The sequence below is a fragment of the Trematomus bernacchii genome, unplaced genomic scaffold (genome assembly GCF_902827165.1).
Source record: "Trematomus bernacchii unplaced genomic scaffold, fTreBer1.1, whole genome shotgun sequence".
NCBI classification, from domain to species: domain Eukaryota; kingdom Metazoa; phylum Chordata; class Actinopteri; order Perciformes; family Nototheniidae; genus Trematomus; species Trematomus bernacchii.
The window spans coordinates 1,041,065-1,056,828 of NW_022987342.1; the positions used below are offsets into that span (position 1 = coordinate 1,041,065).

Here is a 15,764-nt window from a genome sequence, read left to right on the forward strand (position 1 = left end):
TTTGTGCTGCTTCTCTATCAGCCATATAAACCATCATGGTCCAGTTCTTTCGTACAGAAAATGTTGACATTGTCCATTGTCAGTGCAGTTTGTGTCCAGTGTTTTTTGTTGTTTAAAGTGCATTGTGTCTTCAATAGGACTTCACTTTGGGCGCCAACATGAGCTGGCAGCCACTGCTCACATGTGTCATGACTTTCTGTTTGAGTTGGGCCACCTGGTCCCTCAGTACTGACGCCGTGCTTGACAGTCCGGCGTTGTCAGTTTTCAGCACCTTCACCTTGTCCTCCAGGCGGGAGATGCGCTCCAGTTTGCGCCTCCGACACTTTGACGCTGCCAGCCGGTTCCTCAGCCGCTTGCGCTCCGTTTTCATGCGGTCCTGGTTCTCCATATCGATGGGAGACATTGGTGGAGAGCAATCGCTGCTCAGCATGTCAGGCACCGTCTGAGGCTCTTCTTTCAAGCCGCTGTACCGCTGCGAGTGGATGCCCGCGCCGGCCAGAGAGTGCTGGAAATGGTGCGATGCGTGCGCCATGGCCTGGGGATGCTGGTGGTGGTGGTATTGGTGGTGCGGCGGCAGGTAGCTGATGGTGGTGGAGGGATAGCTGCCTCCAGATGACAGACTGGGGTTCGTGGTGCAGCTGCTCAGGGTGGTGTACTCGAGCCCGTCCTGCTGCATGGATGAGCCGAACACCGAGGCTGGAGCCGAGCACACCACGCCGCCGGGGACGCCACAGGAGACGCCGCTGATTGAAACGTTTGGAGGAGCCATGTGGTTCATTTTGTGCAGGTCGTCCAAGGCTTTAACAAAACCTTCAGCGAAGCCTTCCTGCTCCTCTGTGATGCTGCGGTTGTAGAGGAACTGGGCAGGTGTCGGTGTGGTGGTGATCACCCCGTTGCTATTTTGGATGATCAGGCGCTCCAGCTCCGGAGAGGCGAGCTTCAGCGAGCCCACGTCCGCTGATCCGGCCGAATAGAAATCACCGTCGTTGCGCAGGTGCTGCGACTTGAAGTTTGAGTTCCGATATGAATCGGAGAAGTTCAAGTTCATATTCTGCTTTAGCAGCTTGTAGTCTGGCAGGGCTGCGCCTGGATGGCCATAAGCAGAGAGAAACGAGTCGTCATAAAAAGGCTGTTCCATTATTGTGGACATATTTCAAAATCACACAGTCAAATACAAGAGTTCGCTGCAAAGCTGCTTGCTTGGACACCGAGGCTTTTAGTGTCCCAATTGATTCCAGCACAAAGTCCCGCTGTGTTATTATACTGAAGACCAAAGCTATCAAAAACAGAGCAAAACTTCCAAAATAGTGGAACTGTACTGTACCAAGTCGTCGTTTTGTACCTTTGGTTGAATTCAAAGCGGAGTCCAGTGACTAATTCAGATGTTTTGATTCCACTCGTGTGTAGGAGAGTCCCTTTGCTCTGAAACTGAGCTCCACTTGTGTTTCCTCTGTAATGACAGGCGCCCGTTGCGCTCCACTCTACTTATATCATCCAGCGAAGCCACACAGTGTAGGGCTAAACATGCGCTCCGCTCAGCTCTCTGATTGGCTGTTTCGTCTGTGACCCCGCCTCCGGGATGTCAGGCACACTTGATGACGTTGTTGCCAGGAACAAGGACTGTAAACAAGACTAGTGTTGTTTGGCGTGAGGGAAACTCAACCCAGGAAACATATACAGTTGATTCAAGTGCTCATCTACACTCATTACCATATATTAACAAGTCAGTCGGAATGTGTCTCAAAACAATCCAAAAACACCTAAACACTTCAACAACCCTTATAGCTTTTTTATTCTTCACAACAATCCCAAGGTAAGGATAGGCTATATAGTCTGGTGCTGAGTCATGCGATCCAACCTGAGATCGGACAGTCCATATTTGGGTATCCTGGCGCACCAGTTCCTCCCCACAGGAGCGGGAAGCCAATCCCATCCTGGCGCGCTTCCAGCTCTCCGGTATGAGGGAGGCGGAGGAGGCGCACTGCTGCTCCTCCGCCCTGCAGGCAGGGAGAGGATGGTAGGTGGCTAAACTCTTGGGCGTGATGTCTTCAAAAAAATGCATGAAGCATAATGGGTGTCTGGCAAAGATAGACGTATGCTCGGGGTATCAGACAGAACTGTATTCATGTGATTAAATCTATGGTATTAATAGATGGATTATCTATACCAGGCCAGTGCTGGAAGAAGTATAAAGATATTTTTCTCAAGAAGAGCCACACATGTAAAAAGTCCTTTGCCAAAAGTCATACGTTAAAACTAACTAATGCAAACGAATAAAAGCATTATTATTATATAAGTATTCATTATGCAGAACTGAACATTCTAAACATATAATAATAATAATAATATTCATTGAATTTATTTTTGCTCTTTTACAAGTGCTCAAAGCGCTTTACATTACATATTTCATATATCAGACATTTAATACATCAATACTGGGGACAAAACCCACAGGGGCAATTTAGGGTGAAGGGCCCAAGGACAATTGCGGTCAAGGTGGGATTGAACTCCATGGTCTTCCCCAGCTCTAAATAGTATATACATATAATATAATATTACTGAATTGTGATAAGTGATGCAATAATAAATGTTGAAGCTGGTGCTAATTTGATTTGAGTCATACACCACTGGGTATCTTATCCTATAGTTGTATTTATTAATTGAGTTATCATTTGTAGAAAGGATCTGAATCAGCAAAGTTATAATATATAGTGGTACCATATTTACATTCAATATGTGGTGGAGTAGAACTTTAAAGTAGCATAGAGTGGTGAAATACTCAATTACAGTATAAGTACCTCACAATTGTGCTCAAGTTCAGTAGTTAAATAAATGTACTCTTACGTTCTACTATTGTACTAGTCTACAACTAAGGGCAATAAAGTCGACACAAATAAACTGTACATTTTATTATTGTACATTACAATGCTGTATTATTACAAAACAAAAGGTAGTAGTAGCTAATGTCCTATTAGACTTCACTATATGTTTTTCTTCTCTTCTGTTTTATTGTCTTGTTTTTATTTGGTGGACTGAAGTGAATGGTTGCGGTAGAATTTAATAACAATTGATGGAGCCTTCAAGGTATGCAAGAGTACTGACATGTCCCCCTGGACTGAACACCTGTTTGATAGAAAGACGTCTTTGTGTTCTCAATATGGTAATGACCTCTGAATCACTTCCCAGAGGGCCATGCGCCTACGCACGTTCACATCGTCTAGTTTGAGTTTCCAGCCTGCTGCTTGCACCTATCCTCAGGTCTCATGTGTTTGTGTTTTTTTTAATCTTTATTTTAGCACCTTATCCATCTTACGTAAATCTACTACTTAAGTCATTATGTTCTCACTAGTCCTAAGATAAACAGATAAACATACTGGTACAACTTAAGCAATCCCAGACTTTTGCACATAATAGGAGTATCACACTATTACTCTGTTGGAAAAACAACAATTTTAACTATATTTCCTCCTGTTTTTTGCTCTGACAGTATGCGTTAGTGTGAACATATGACATGAGGTCTGTCAGCGGACACATGCCGGGGATAATGAGGTAATAACTGGAATTTAGTTCTCACAGTGAGATTGTTTTGTGTAGAATTGGATTGACATTTTACAGTTTCATAATAAAAACTCTCAATCCAATGCTGAGAAATGTAGATGACATCACCTGGGTTATTTTTCTCAGACTTGTGGAAGACTTAAGAGATTTGACAACTGTTTTCACAGGCTGAGCAGTTATCTGTTTCCACTTATGGGTAATAAGTGGAAACAGATAACTGTTCACTAGCATTTTCAAATTGAATTGTTGTTGGTGCCACTGTCCCAAACACAACCAGATTTATTTCTGTTTTCCCCAGAGCTACTAACAACACAGGATATACTGCATTTGTTTCCAAACAAACTGCTCAACAGAGACCGTCCGTTGATCTTGATATAAACAAGAAGATCTTTTTACTAGCTCATATAACTTTAGCATAATGGCTACCTTTAGCATCTTGGCTAACTTTACTGTCCAAAGCGACAAACAACTAACAATTCCAAAGAACTAGGAATCCAATGCTCAGTGCTATCTCAGTGTAACCTGGCTCTCTAACAGATTTCTGGAGTTAACTTATCAGTATTTTTGCCTTGACATTGCTACTTTAGCTATTTTGTTGAGTTGCCTCTGGTAACTCTGGTAGGCCATGATGCAATCAGAGGCTTTTATTTTGAAAGATAGATTTCAACAGGGATGCTGACAGAAATGCATGCTTTATTGTGTATATGATGGTTACATTGGCTTTGTAGTGATACATATTTCATCAGTATAATGAAATACTCTGTTTAAGATACAGGTAAACTATCATTGTAGTGAAAGTGAAAATGGGGATTTCCCTCATTGAGCATGTTGACCTTTTAACCTTTGTCATCACTTTTGCACCAACGCACACCTTATGTGAAAAAATAAAGGATAAATAAATCAGGTTAACCAGTTACATTAGCTCTCACGACAGCTGCTGTATTCTTCTGTTCCTTCAAGCTACTTTTTAAGAATATCTGAAGCAACATTAGCCACATCTTGTGCTTTTCCTCAGATTCTGGGAGCTGTACTGTAGGTTGAGCAGCTGTTATACAGCGGTCACTTTGGGCCGGGCTCCTCCCATTGAAACAGTGGTCTGATGTGCCGGTGTCAGTCAGAAGAAATATCAGGGGAAACAGAGAAACAGAAGTAGTTTCAGGGAAACAGAAAAAGTATCACGCAGTGGTCAGTTCCAGTTTCAGAGTGACCTCATCCACTTCACTAAAGGTCACTAAAGTAACAACCTCTTATCGCGTGTGGTTTGACAAAATTAGCCTCTGATTAGATCATAATTTAAAGGATGAATCTTAGAATGTGTTCAATTGATTTCAATTCTGTCAGCTGTTCTGTTTTTGTCTGGTGATGGGAATCAAAATCTCGTTTCTCAAACCCGATTAAGTGAGGACTTTTTTTGTTGCTAAATTTGCGTGTGCTAGAAACCATTTTCTTTACATGTGACTTTCCTATTTGAGACCCCTAATTGGCTCTGAGGCGCTGAACAATTATTTTGCTCGCATGCACATGATTACATGCCGCTATGCACCAGAATACACAGTTCAAACACCTCATACTTGCAATTTTGTCACTTTCTTTGAGTGCTGGTGTGATTCAGGTTGACAGTAGGGTAATAAAGCACAAAAGCAGCAACAAGAAAATAAAATAAAAATACATGAAAGCAATAGAGGAGGTGCAATCACCTACAGCGGGACAGAGAGCGCCTCTGGCTGAGACATTTAAAGACTCTTCTTCTGTTCTTCACTGGCTATTAGCCTTTATATATACAGTCTATGCTATTAGCACATCACTGGGGTGCGTGAAGGCTGCCGGCTGTGCCCAAGGGAGACAGACTGAGGGCAGGTGAAGTGCACTGTGGGAGGAATAATTGAATTTGTCACATTGAACTGTAGTAGTGTGCCATTTATAAGACAGTCTATAATCTCAACAAAACATGTGGTTGTTTTCAGTTATGATGAATCATCCTTTTTTACAGAGCATTCAATTATCTGGAACCGACCAGGACTGCTGACACAGCGAAAGTAAGGTGTATTGCAAAATCAATTCTCTTGTGGTCAGGATGAGTTAGTAAGAAGTAAGACATTGTTCAAAGAAAATAGTGATGTACAACATTTGGATTTTTCTGTAATTGCCGAAGTAATTAATTATAGCTTTCATTAATATTCAGAAAAATATCTTGTTTGTCCTTCAAAAAAGAAACTCAGAAAAGGACAAAACTGAAGAACGCCTGAAAGCTGCTGATGTTCATTCGGCCTTCATAACGACTTTAACTCTTTCCTTTCCTTCTCGCCTGCCACCACATCTTCTACAGCTCATTCAGGCACTAAAACACTGTCCGGCTTTATTTAATGAACCAGAAGTAACGTCTCTCCTGCGTCTTTGGCAAGGTCTTCTGCGGTGGAAGCTCGATGACCTGGAAGTGGCCTGTAGGTGTGGTGAGTCAGGTAGGGGTGTTCGTAAGGGCAGAGAGCTGGCTGTCCCCGGGAGGAGAGTGCAGCTCACACAACATATTAAGTCTGTTAGTCAGTCTTTAAAGACTGTGTGTGGGTAACTTAAATGAACGCTAACAAGCAGCCATAGTCAATTTACCCCCTCCTCTCCTCCATAAACCCCATCCCCGCACCAAAAGCCTTCTTCGTCTTCTTCCCCCCTCATCGTTATTTGGCTGCCCGTGGGAAATTGAACCGCCTTCTGCATGTAATCGCTTTAATGAAGGCATGTTTAATCAGCATATTCTTCGTCTGTAGCTCCCAGATAGTGCCAAGGAGCCTTGTAGCGACGAGAGACCTTTAGCACAAGACAGGATGATTGCTGGGGCCAAATGAGTGTGGCAGAAAAAGACAGTCGGACCCAGCTGTCCCCCCGGGCTGACTTAACGCATATGGAGCTGTCCTTCCCACTTCCCCTTCATCTACACGGATGCTTAAACTCCCTGTCACTCTGCCAGTCTGTAAAAAGAAGGCAACAGCAGGAAGTGGGGGTTTAATTAGGTCTAATCTGATTTGCATGCCCATTTGGTTTATTAATTGAGCTGGCTCATGTTGCATTTTTTTTGTTGGAAAAATACAAAAACTTAATTATGAGTGGGGGATGGAACTGTGAGGTTGGATATTGTTTTTACAATATTTAAAACAAATTGAGATTGAGGTGTCTTTTGTCTCTGATAGATTACATAGCAACAAGACCGTCCTTCTGTCCTTTCACTTTCTATTTTGAGCGGATGAATGCATTCACAGTGACAAGTATGTTTTTACGACTACCGGAAGGTGTACTCATACAGTCAACATGTCTAGTGTGGAGTGTAATTCGTAAGTACCTCTATACGGTTGAAGGATAGAGGCCATTAGTATGTGTAATGTTTGATATTAACAGTCTGTTATAATGAATTGCCCTGAACGACAAATCTTCAAGCTAGCCAGCTATCTACTGCAGTAACTAGCTGCAGAAGCTAACTGTGTTGAATGTAACATTAGTTGCTCCAAAACAACCGTGTTCTCTTTGAAACAACACTACCATGAGCCATACTAGTGACTTTCTAAAGCTGCGCAGCAGTGCTTTGTCCCAAATGGGGATCACCAATATGGTTCGAGTGCCTTATGAACTTCTTGATATAAACAAATACTGTGAAATCTTTGTAAGAGCTACCGTCGCAGTTCAAACTAGTACATTTACGAGTAGATTGCAATTCTTGAAGGAAACGGCTTTTCTGATAACATGAATAGAGAAAATATAGACCACCAGTCCCACACACAGGCCATAGAGAGGCGAAGTCCCTCCCTTTCCGGTGGACCTCCATGGGACCTTATCTCGGAAAAATTATGTATTGAAGTCAATGGCGAGAGAAAAGTTATCTTTCGATCCCGTTTGAATTGTGCCACGAATTACACATATGATGTTTGTCAATTTAAAAGATAATTTTGCAAGTTAAAAAACTGCCGTAAAACTGCAAAGTAACACTTTTTTAGTGTAAAACCGCTCAATGAACTACATCTCTGGTCTCGCACAACAACACACGTCACCAAGATGGCCGTCACTACAGTCTTGCCAAAAAATCACTATCACCACAATGAAACACTTCCAGAAGAATGTCATGCAAAGCTGCCTGCCTGCCTTCCTTCGATTCTCCCTGAACTGCCTGATCTTTTTATTGTTCAATGTTAACCATTTGTGCAGATAGCATGAAGTAGAAAAGATCGCCGATGCTAATGTAGCGTTAGCGTTAGCATGTCTCCCCCGGGGGCATCCAGGCTTAAACGGTGTATTATAGAATGATCACACCGGTGTGACAGTACTCTTCAAAGGGTTCACGAAATATGACTACTACTCTTACTGTTTAACATTTTGGGTTACTTAATGTTACTTCATGTTAAAGGTGGGGTAGGTAAGTTTAAGAAACTGGCTCGAGATACACTTTTTGTTATATTCCATGGAATGCTCTTAACATCCCGATAGCAATGAATATCTTAAGTGCCTTGACAAAAAATCCATTAAAAAATGTCATCTGTGGAAGCCGTAGTACTGTAAAAAGTACGACCAATCATTTTAGCCGGCCCGGCTAAAATAACTGGATGGCCTACCTGCCTGTCAGCCTTCCATCTGTGCACAAACTTATCTCGTGCCCTCATTGGTCATGTGCGCGTCCGTGTGTGTTGGAGGAGGGGCTCTGTAAGGAAGTGGCAGATTTGTTCCGGCTTTGTATTTTCAAATTCTAGCGATCTCGAGCTGGTTTCTTCAAAATTACCTACCCCACCTTTAAGGCTAATAAAAATTACAAGGCTAAGGCTGTAATGCTAACTAATGTGCTCACTTACTCTGGGATTTGTAGTCTTTCTAGTTGCGTATTTTTCATAGTCTTATTTCAACAGTTTTACGACAAACTGTGACTTTTTTGACATGGAAATGATTTTTTAAGATTGACAAACATCAGTGTAATTCATGGCACAATTCAAACGGGATCGAAAGATACGTTTTCTCTCCCCATTGACTTCAATACATAATTTTTCCGAAATAAGGTCCCATGGGTCGGAAGTAGATGGGCAGGACTTCACCTCTCTATAGACTCGTGCTTGATGATAGTCAGATCCCAAAAGAAATTGGTCTGAGTAAAAGCCAAACACTCCCTTTTCTGCAAACGCACCCAAACAAGACTCATCATAATTTGGTGTGAGACTACGAGGGCTGACAAACCGACTGACTATGACTAAAAGGTTGCTCACAGTAATATATATAATTTATTTTATGCATGACAAAATACAAAGAGAAGATATTTGAATGCTCCAAAATTATGTAATACCTTACTTAGAGGTAGAAGAGATGCACAATCTTTAAAAAAAAAATGTTTAAATGACAGCTGAGAAAGTATTTATTTACTCTTTATGTAATTACCCTAATTCCTATATTCACCCTTTTTTTCTTTTACTAATTCTATCATTCATATTATTGTTCATAGTTCATAGTATTTTTTAAAGCCACATCTCTGATATCAGGGTGCTAAATAAATATATGTAATATAACGAATACTCATAATATGTATCTTATTAAGCAGAATAATGCCACGCTGTATTTGTTTTACACCTCAATAAGCCACTCAAAGATGACAACTGGATTTTGTTCTAAAGTGGGGGATCAGGGAGAGAGGTGGGATTTCGGATGTTTGATTCCTCTGTTGGATGCAGGCTGAGACTTCCTCTTTGTGAGAAAATACGAGAAGTGAATGTACGGTGGCAGGAGGCCAGGGGTGTGGAGGATTTGGGTACACCACATTTTCATTTCCTCAATAAGTTGCGGTAATGGGCCAGCTGTGGTGCCGGTGTGGCAACACAACCCAGGCTTGAAAATATCCAAGTTAGGAATCATGCTAACGGATGCACCAGACCTACAGAAAACAGGATGTTTTACCTCAGGTGTTGGATAAGATTTTAAAATGTACGCCACTGCTTCCCTGATTAACCTTGATAAGAAACACATTACTCATGGCTGTGGACACCTTGTTTGTTTAAAATAATTTTTTAGTAGTTGTTGGGTCGCTATGAACACTTCTTCCTAATTAGGGCTTCAACTGCATCAACACATGTTCATTACACAACTTTCAGTAGAAGTCTGAGTCACCCTCTTGTCTCTCACACACACAGTTTTAAGGGAATAGTTCAATAGATCAATACCACACTCGTATCTGTCTGTTGAACAGGAAGCTGTAGCCAAGAGTTAGGTTAGCTTAGTTTAGCATAAAGATTGGAAGCTAGCAAGGCACTGTTGAAAGGTAAAACAATTCACCTATTAGCAACTTTTTAAAGCACATTAATAATATATATTCTTTTATCGATATAAACTGAAGTTGTCTTGCGTCATAATTTGCAGACATTGTGAAATGGTATTGTTTTTGAACACACATGTCCAGTTGTGCAAAACCCAGACCTGCAAAGCTAAGAAGCTCAAGCGACCCGTCTCCCTCAGTGATCTCCAAGGAAAATCCAGTTCCAACTCTTCCAGTTATAAAACACACAGGATACACAGACACTGACTTTAAAGTGCTTTATTTTGTACCTATAAGGTTGGGTTCTATGATGTTAAACCACAAATCCAGCCAAGTTAAAACGTATTTCACAGGCTGTGCTCCGTGCCAGGATGGCAGCAATATCCTGACTTTCACAATTCAAAATATTGTGCCAGCCTATTATGCTTTATAATATAAGCTGAATACATGTAAAATACAGCAAAATCGTTTTCATTTCTGACTTCTCAGATAAAACAACAGATAATTTATTTCAACCTGTACAGTGAATTCACACAAATATATTTTGTACCTATTTTTGCAGGTATACACGACCTTAGTGGCGCGTCTATTTATACCTTTCTTTTTGTAAAGCCTAATAGTATGTTTGGACTAGTCCTCAAGTGATGTCAAAGGAATCAGCCCAGAAAAATGTTTTCGGTACTACAACTTCCGTGTCAGTTCTTCACGTCATTGGGCCTAAAGGACATTTTCCCATTGTCTATCATTGGGATAGAGATGTCTGTAAATCAGCCAATAATGTCTTTTAACCATATCAACACTCAACTTTTTGGACTGTTATTGAGTGCACCGTAAGGACTTATAGTGCACTGCATCATTTCACATTGGGACACTAACTTGCAACATAGCTAATGTAAATCCACAAACTCAGACACACAGCATGTGTTCCTCCTTCCTGCTTGGTATATCTGAAAATGTCTTCTTTACTAAACTCACCTTTCGTTTTAAATTCCAAATGGAACAGAAATACGCACTGATCTGTGAGACAGAGCTCATTCACATCAGGGCAGATTGTAACATTAATCACAGTAGCTGGTAAATGACTTAGCTTATTTACTCTCGAAGTCTAAGATGAGAAGATGTGGTTTTGGTTTGAGGTTAGAGCCTTCCTTCGGCCTACACAATTTCCCAGCAGGTAATTTAAATGAGAGATGCTAGCTATGTTTATCTTTCATGCAGAGCGGGGTTGCTATTCATATAGATTATTCTGCTGATAAAAGAAAAAAATGGTTATAACCTTTTAGTAGGAGTTTGAAATCAAACAACACACCAAGGAAATCAAACTTCCAAGAAATATTCTGTTCCTTTTTAGTTTATCACTAACACCCCTCTCTTCAAGTACTCATATTAATATTGATATCAGTTGCTTATATCAGCTTACTTAAATAACATTCTACCACATTAGTTTCTGTGTCTTGGGTCTATAAATATGTCACTCTTCGTTGTTTTCTGTATGCATCTCTGCCAGCAATTGAGAGTGTCTGCCTTATGAGAAATGTTTATCAAAGAGACAGCGAGTACATACAGGGAAAGGCCAGTGAGTCTAATCACACGGTTACTGGCGAGATCAATGGTGCGAGTTGGGCTGAAACTGTGTAGGCGCTCGAGGCGCATTCTGATGCTCTCACTGTCGCTAATGATCATTGAGACTCAGTACTCCTAGACCCCATTGCTTCCTGGAAATAAAGCACAGAGATGTGAGCAGAAGTGGATGTGAGAGCCCAAAAATAGTCAATGTCTAGAAGACGAGGATGTGAGAGCCCTTGTTGATTTAAGCTGGGGAGCTGATTTATTATTTTACATCCGTGATCAAAACCACAGAGGAGTTCTTCAAAGGTAGTTTCCCACCCATTCATTCATTCATTTGAACAGTACAACATATGTACTCCACAGAGTGATGCACATTTTGATAACGCAGCATCGTGACAATGCCCACACTGTCCTAGTTTACTGGTTTCATTTTATTCTGTGACATTCGGTCACATTAAAAAGCTTAAAACTTCCTCTGCCTCAAGAAAAATGAACATGTCCATTTGTGTGGCTTAGACTGATATATCAATGCTATAATATAACCCACATAGCACAACACTATCATCATATTAATCTCATAATCAAATTGTCTCCAGTGAGAGGGAATACAGTCAAACTGTATCTCCTTATCAGTCATTCAAGCCCCTCAACTTTCGTCTGATTTTGGCTTCATTATTTACTGTCTGTGTCATGGCAATGCGAAGCCCACTTCTATTTTATTTACCAGAAGTGGTTCACCAGCTTGGGTTTTCACGCACACTCACACAAACACATTCTCACAGTGACAGGAACTTTCCTGTCAAAGGACAGTTGTTCTCATACCAAGAAAACTAAGTGAGCGAGCATAAAGGCGGTCAAAGGCAATTGCTGCATATCTAGGTGCAATGCATGCCTCCTCTCAAAGCTAAAGGGGCTTCCTAGATCATTTCTGCCAGTCTGTATACAAATATCAAGAAAGGCATCTCAGACCTTGAGCAAGCAGATATTGCTGACTGTATGTTTCATCATTTACTGTTTCTGCTGTCTTAAGCTTTTACTGACGTATTTGTGTTTGTTTGTGTGTGTGTGTGTGTGTGTGTGTGTGTGTGTGTGTGGTGTGTGTGTGTGTGTGTGTGTGTGTGTGTGTGTGTGTGTGTGTGATAATTCGATGTGAACCATTTGTGCAAAAGTGTATTTTATGTGACTGCTCGAAGATGTAAAAATAATTCTCTGATAACTCACGACTGTACTTCATCCGACAGACCTTTTGTTGAAATAAAGGTGTAGAAGTTTACTATAAGTGGGATTGTCAGCATGCTACACAAAGATATGCTAATTGTTAAATTACACACAGCGAGCCACAACATCAGACAGCGCTTCTCACGAAGACAACAAACCACAGACACTTACACGAGACTCATTTGTGTGTACACTCTTTGTTCATTTCCCCCCGATACATGACACATGCGTTCACTCACAAACACTCTCACATGGGACATTTCGTAGATCTGTACTCTCCACAGTGGTCAGTCTTGTGAGGGGGTGAAACTGAAACATGAAAAAAAGAGCTTTAACCTTATTTCAAATCTTTTTAAACAGCTGGCTCTCATCTCTAACCGTAACATTTTCATTTGTTTTGATATAAAAGTGTGTTTAAAGCAAACCTTTTTAAAGGAAAAATGTATTCAAACCTTCCCTTACAGTTAAAATAATATGCACTTTTTCTTTATTTAGCACACTCACTCCGGGTGGTTGGCTTACTTAGCTAACAACATGTACATTCTGAAGTGTAACTTTAATTACTGATTAGGTGCTGCTGATTTCATGATCTTCTCTATCGTGCTACTGTTACAGTATGCTTTAACAATTTTAATTCATCCCCACATTTGTACTTTCCAGCCACAGTGGGCGCTTCCTTTTCAGGAAAAAGTGCATAAACCGCTTAAAATTATCCTTAAGGCTTAATCTTGTTTGATACATTAATCAAACGTTTTACATTTGTTTTAACACTGTTGTGTTGTATTTTTATTTTACATTTGCCTCACTCCATTCAATTTTTCTTATGTGTTCTAATTGTATTTACAAGATAATTTAAATTGGTCCACATAAACAATACACATAAATCTGATGCACCATGCACAGACATGGCTAAAGCTAAAAGTAACTTTTTGATACAGCCAAAAACCAAGGAGAGCAAATTATATAATATGTCAATTTGAAATATGTTTTTTCTGTATTATTATGCAATTAACATCAAATTGATGGGATCATTTATCAATTATTTTATGCTTTATTCATATTCGTTTTTTAAATTTAGGTCCAACTTTTTACTTTATTTTCTGTCTTAATCTGTTTATGATCACATACATTTGTATCATATTTTCTCCCCATTCATTCCCATGAGAGTAAAGGGGAAAGAGAAACACAGAGATGGGGGAAAATGCAGACCCATTTTAGTCATAACATCTACAAAAAACATCCCCTCTGCACACAAGCACCGGGATCCAGAAGTGGTAAGCAGTTATTTTTTTTGCATTTCGATAATGATGTGGTAAACCATATTTCTTATTTGACGTTTTATCAGAAAATGTTTCTTTAATTTCAGCTCTTAGTTATCAGACAGAAGACTTATAGATGCCTAGTCTAGGTGTTTGCTTATCTTTCAGGTTGTGGTGGAGACAGGCGTGACTGGGAGAGGCCGAGTGGCACTTTCATCAATACTCATCATCGTGAAACTTTAGAGACAGAGAGAGAACGATTTTAGTCACACGACCACAACCAACTCAATTCTGTCTGGCAGTGAAACGGTTAAACTGCACTTTTGCTTTTTTTCTGCCTCCCAGCTGTCTGGTATTACTGGAGGAGTGTGGTGCCAAGAAATGAGTTGCAGGGTGTTATCGCTCAATCAGACGGGTTTGATAGTAACCAACCATCAGGCAATGTGTACAAATATTAATCTTTCTCCCCAAAAAACACTGCCTACTTTTGTTCCTTGCATCTCATCTTCTCTTTTTATCTATCTGTCCGTCTTTCTTTGTATTTGTCTCCCTCCCACATGCGTGCATTATGTGCGCTTTGCCTAGCATGCTGTTTGCCCTCGGGGTGTTTTTTATGTAGACATTCTTGGCACAAGCAGTGTATTTAAAATTCTGGCCAGGAAACACTTGACCCTTGTTTACTCTGCAGGAGCACATAGGTACACACATAATAATGATGAGATAAAATCATCTTTTCCCGTAGTTGCTCGATCAAGCCTTACATGCAGACGCTGTTGTTCTGCAGACGCTAGGCTAATTGACCGCTCGCTAGCCCTGCAGTTTACCTTGATAACAGTGGCAGATTCACAACTCATCATTGTATAAGTCTTTATTTTTAGTCAGAAGTGGAAGCAGACTTCCTATTTCTTACTTCTATTTTTCAATTTTGAAATGACAACTGCAATTAGCTAACGGATTTCATCTTCAGTAAGGTAATTAGCGCTAACTCTATTCAATTGGTCCAAAATGTTCCAGCTGACTTGTAAGTCCCACACAAACAGTCTTTACCATTTTGTTGTTGATGCCCTTTTTTCACATGTAGAAGTTTATTGAGAACCATTGTTCATGTGCTAATGGGTAAAACTTGTATGTATAAAGTGATAAAATTGTATAGAGTGGTGTAGAAACACCTTCAAAAACGTAGCATTTTACCACATCCGGTTCCCTCTTCTTGAAGTCAACGTTTTTTTGAATGTGTCTGTAGTTAGAAGCCTGAAATAAGGTCTGTGGTTTAAACAAGCAAGATATTTTCACGTTTTGTTCTTTGACATAAAATACGGTAGTGAAACCCCCCTTGTAAATGTCAGAAGCTTAAAACTGGCAGTTGCTAACAAGTGACTATAAAGGACTACAAAACGTCATCACGCCAAACATTAGCCGCCTTTAGCTTAGCAGTGGTGACGCGCAGCCATGAGACTGTGATGTAGTTCGTTTATAGCCTAGCTGCTGTGTATTAGTAGGAGGAAAGCATACAAAAAGCACAGGACAGAGGATACGGTTTTACAGCAGCTATAGCTTACACTTCTTCTCTTAACATCTATGTGAATGTAGCAACATACCGCCCCCTTTGGGAGGAGTATATCTATCTTTGAGAACAGAACACTATCGCACGATTTTCTTCTGGCAATTTGTGTGTTAATATGTGGAGATTATCCTGCTGAAGTAAACACTCATGCATCATGAATGTGTGTATGCCAAAGAGCTTAATTTCTGCAATATACCAAAATCAAATTGGAAAATCCAATTGCTCTTTTTCAAGGGAGCCCTTGTGGTGCTAACTTCAGAGTAGGCCTACGAGAATATGACATCACTGAACTGCTCTATTTGTTCTAACATTATCCCTTTTATAGAAA

The 15,764-nt window shown here is 40.4% G+C and overlaps 1 pseudogene; it reads right to left on the reverse strand.

Annotated features, from left to right (window-relative positions):
- LOC117481510 lies at positions 1-1,499 on the reverse strand (annotated as a pseudogene).
- Between the last annotated feature and the right edge of the window lie 14,265 nt (positions 1,500-15,764).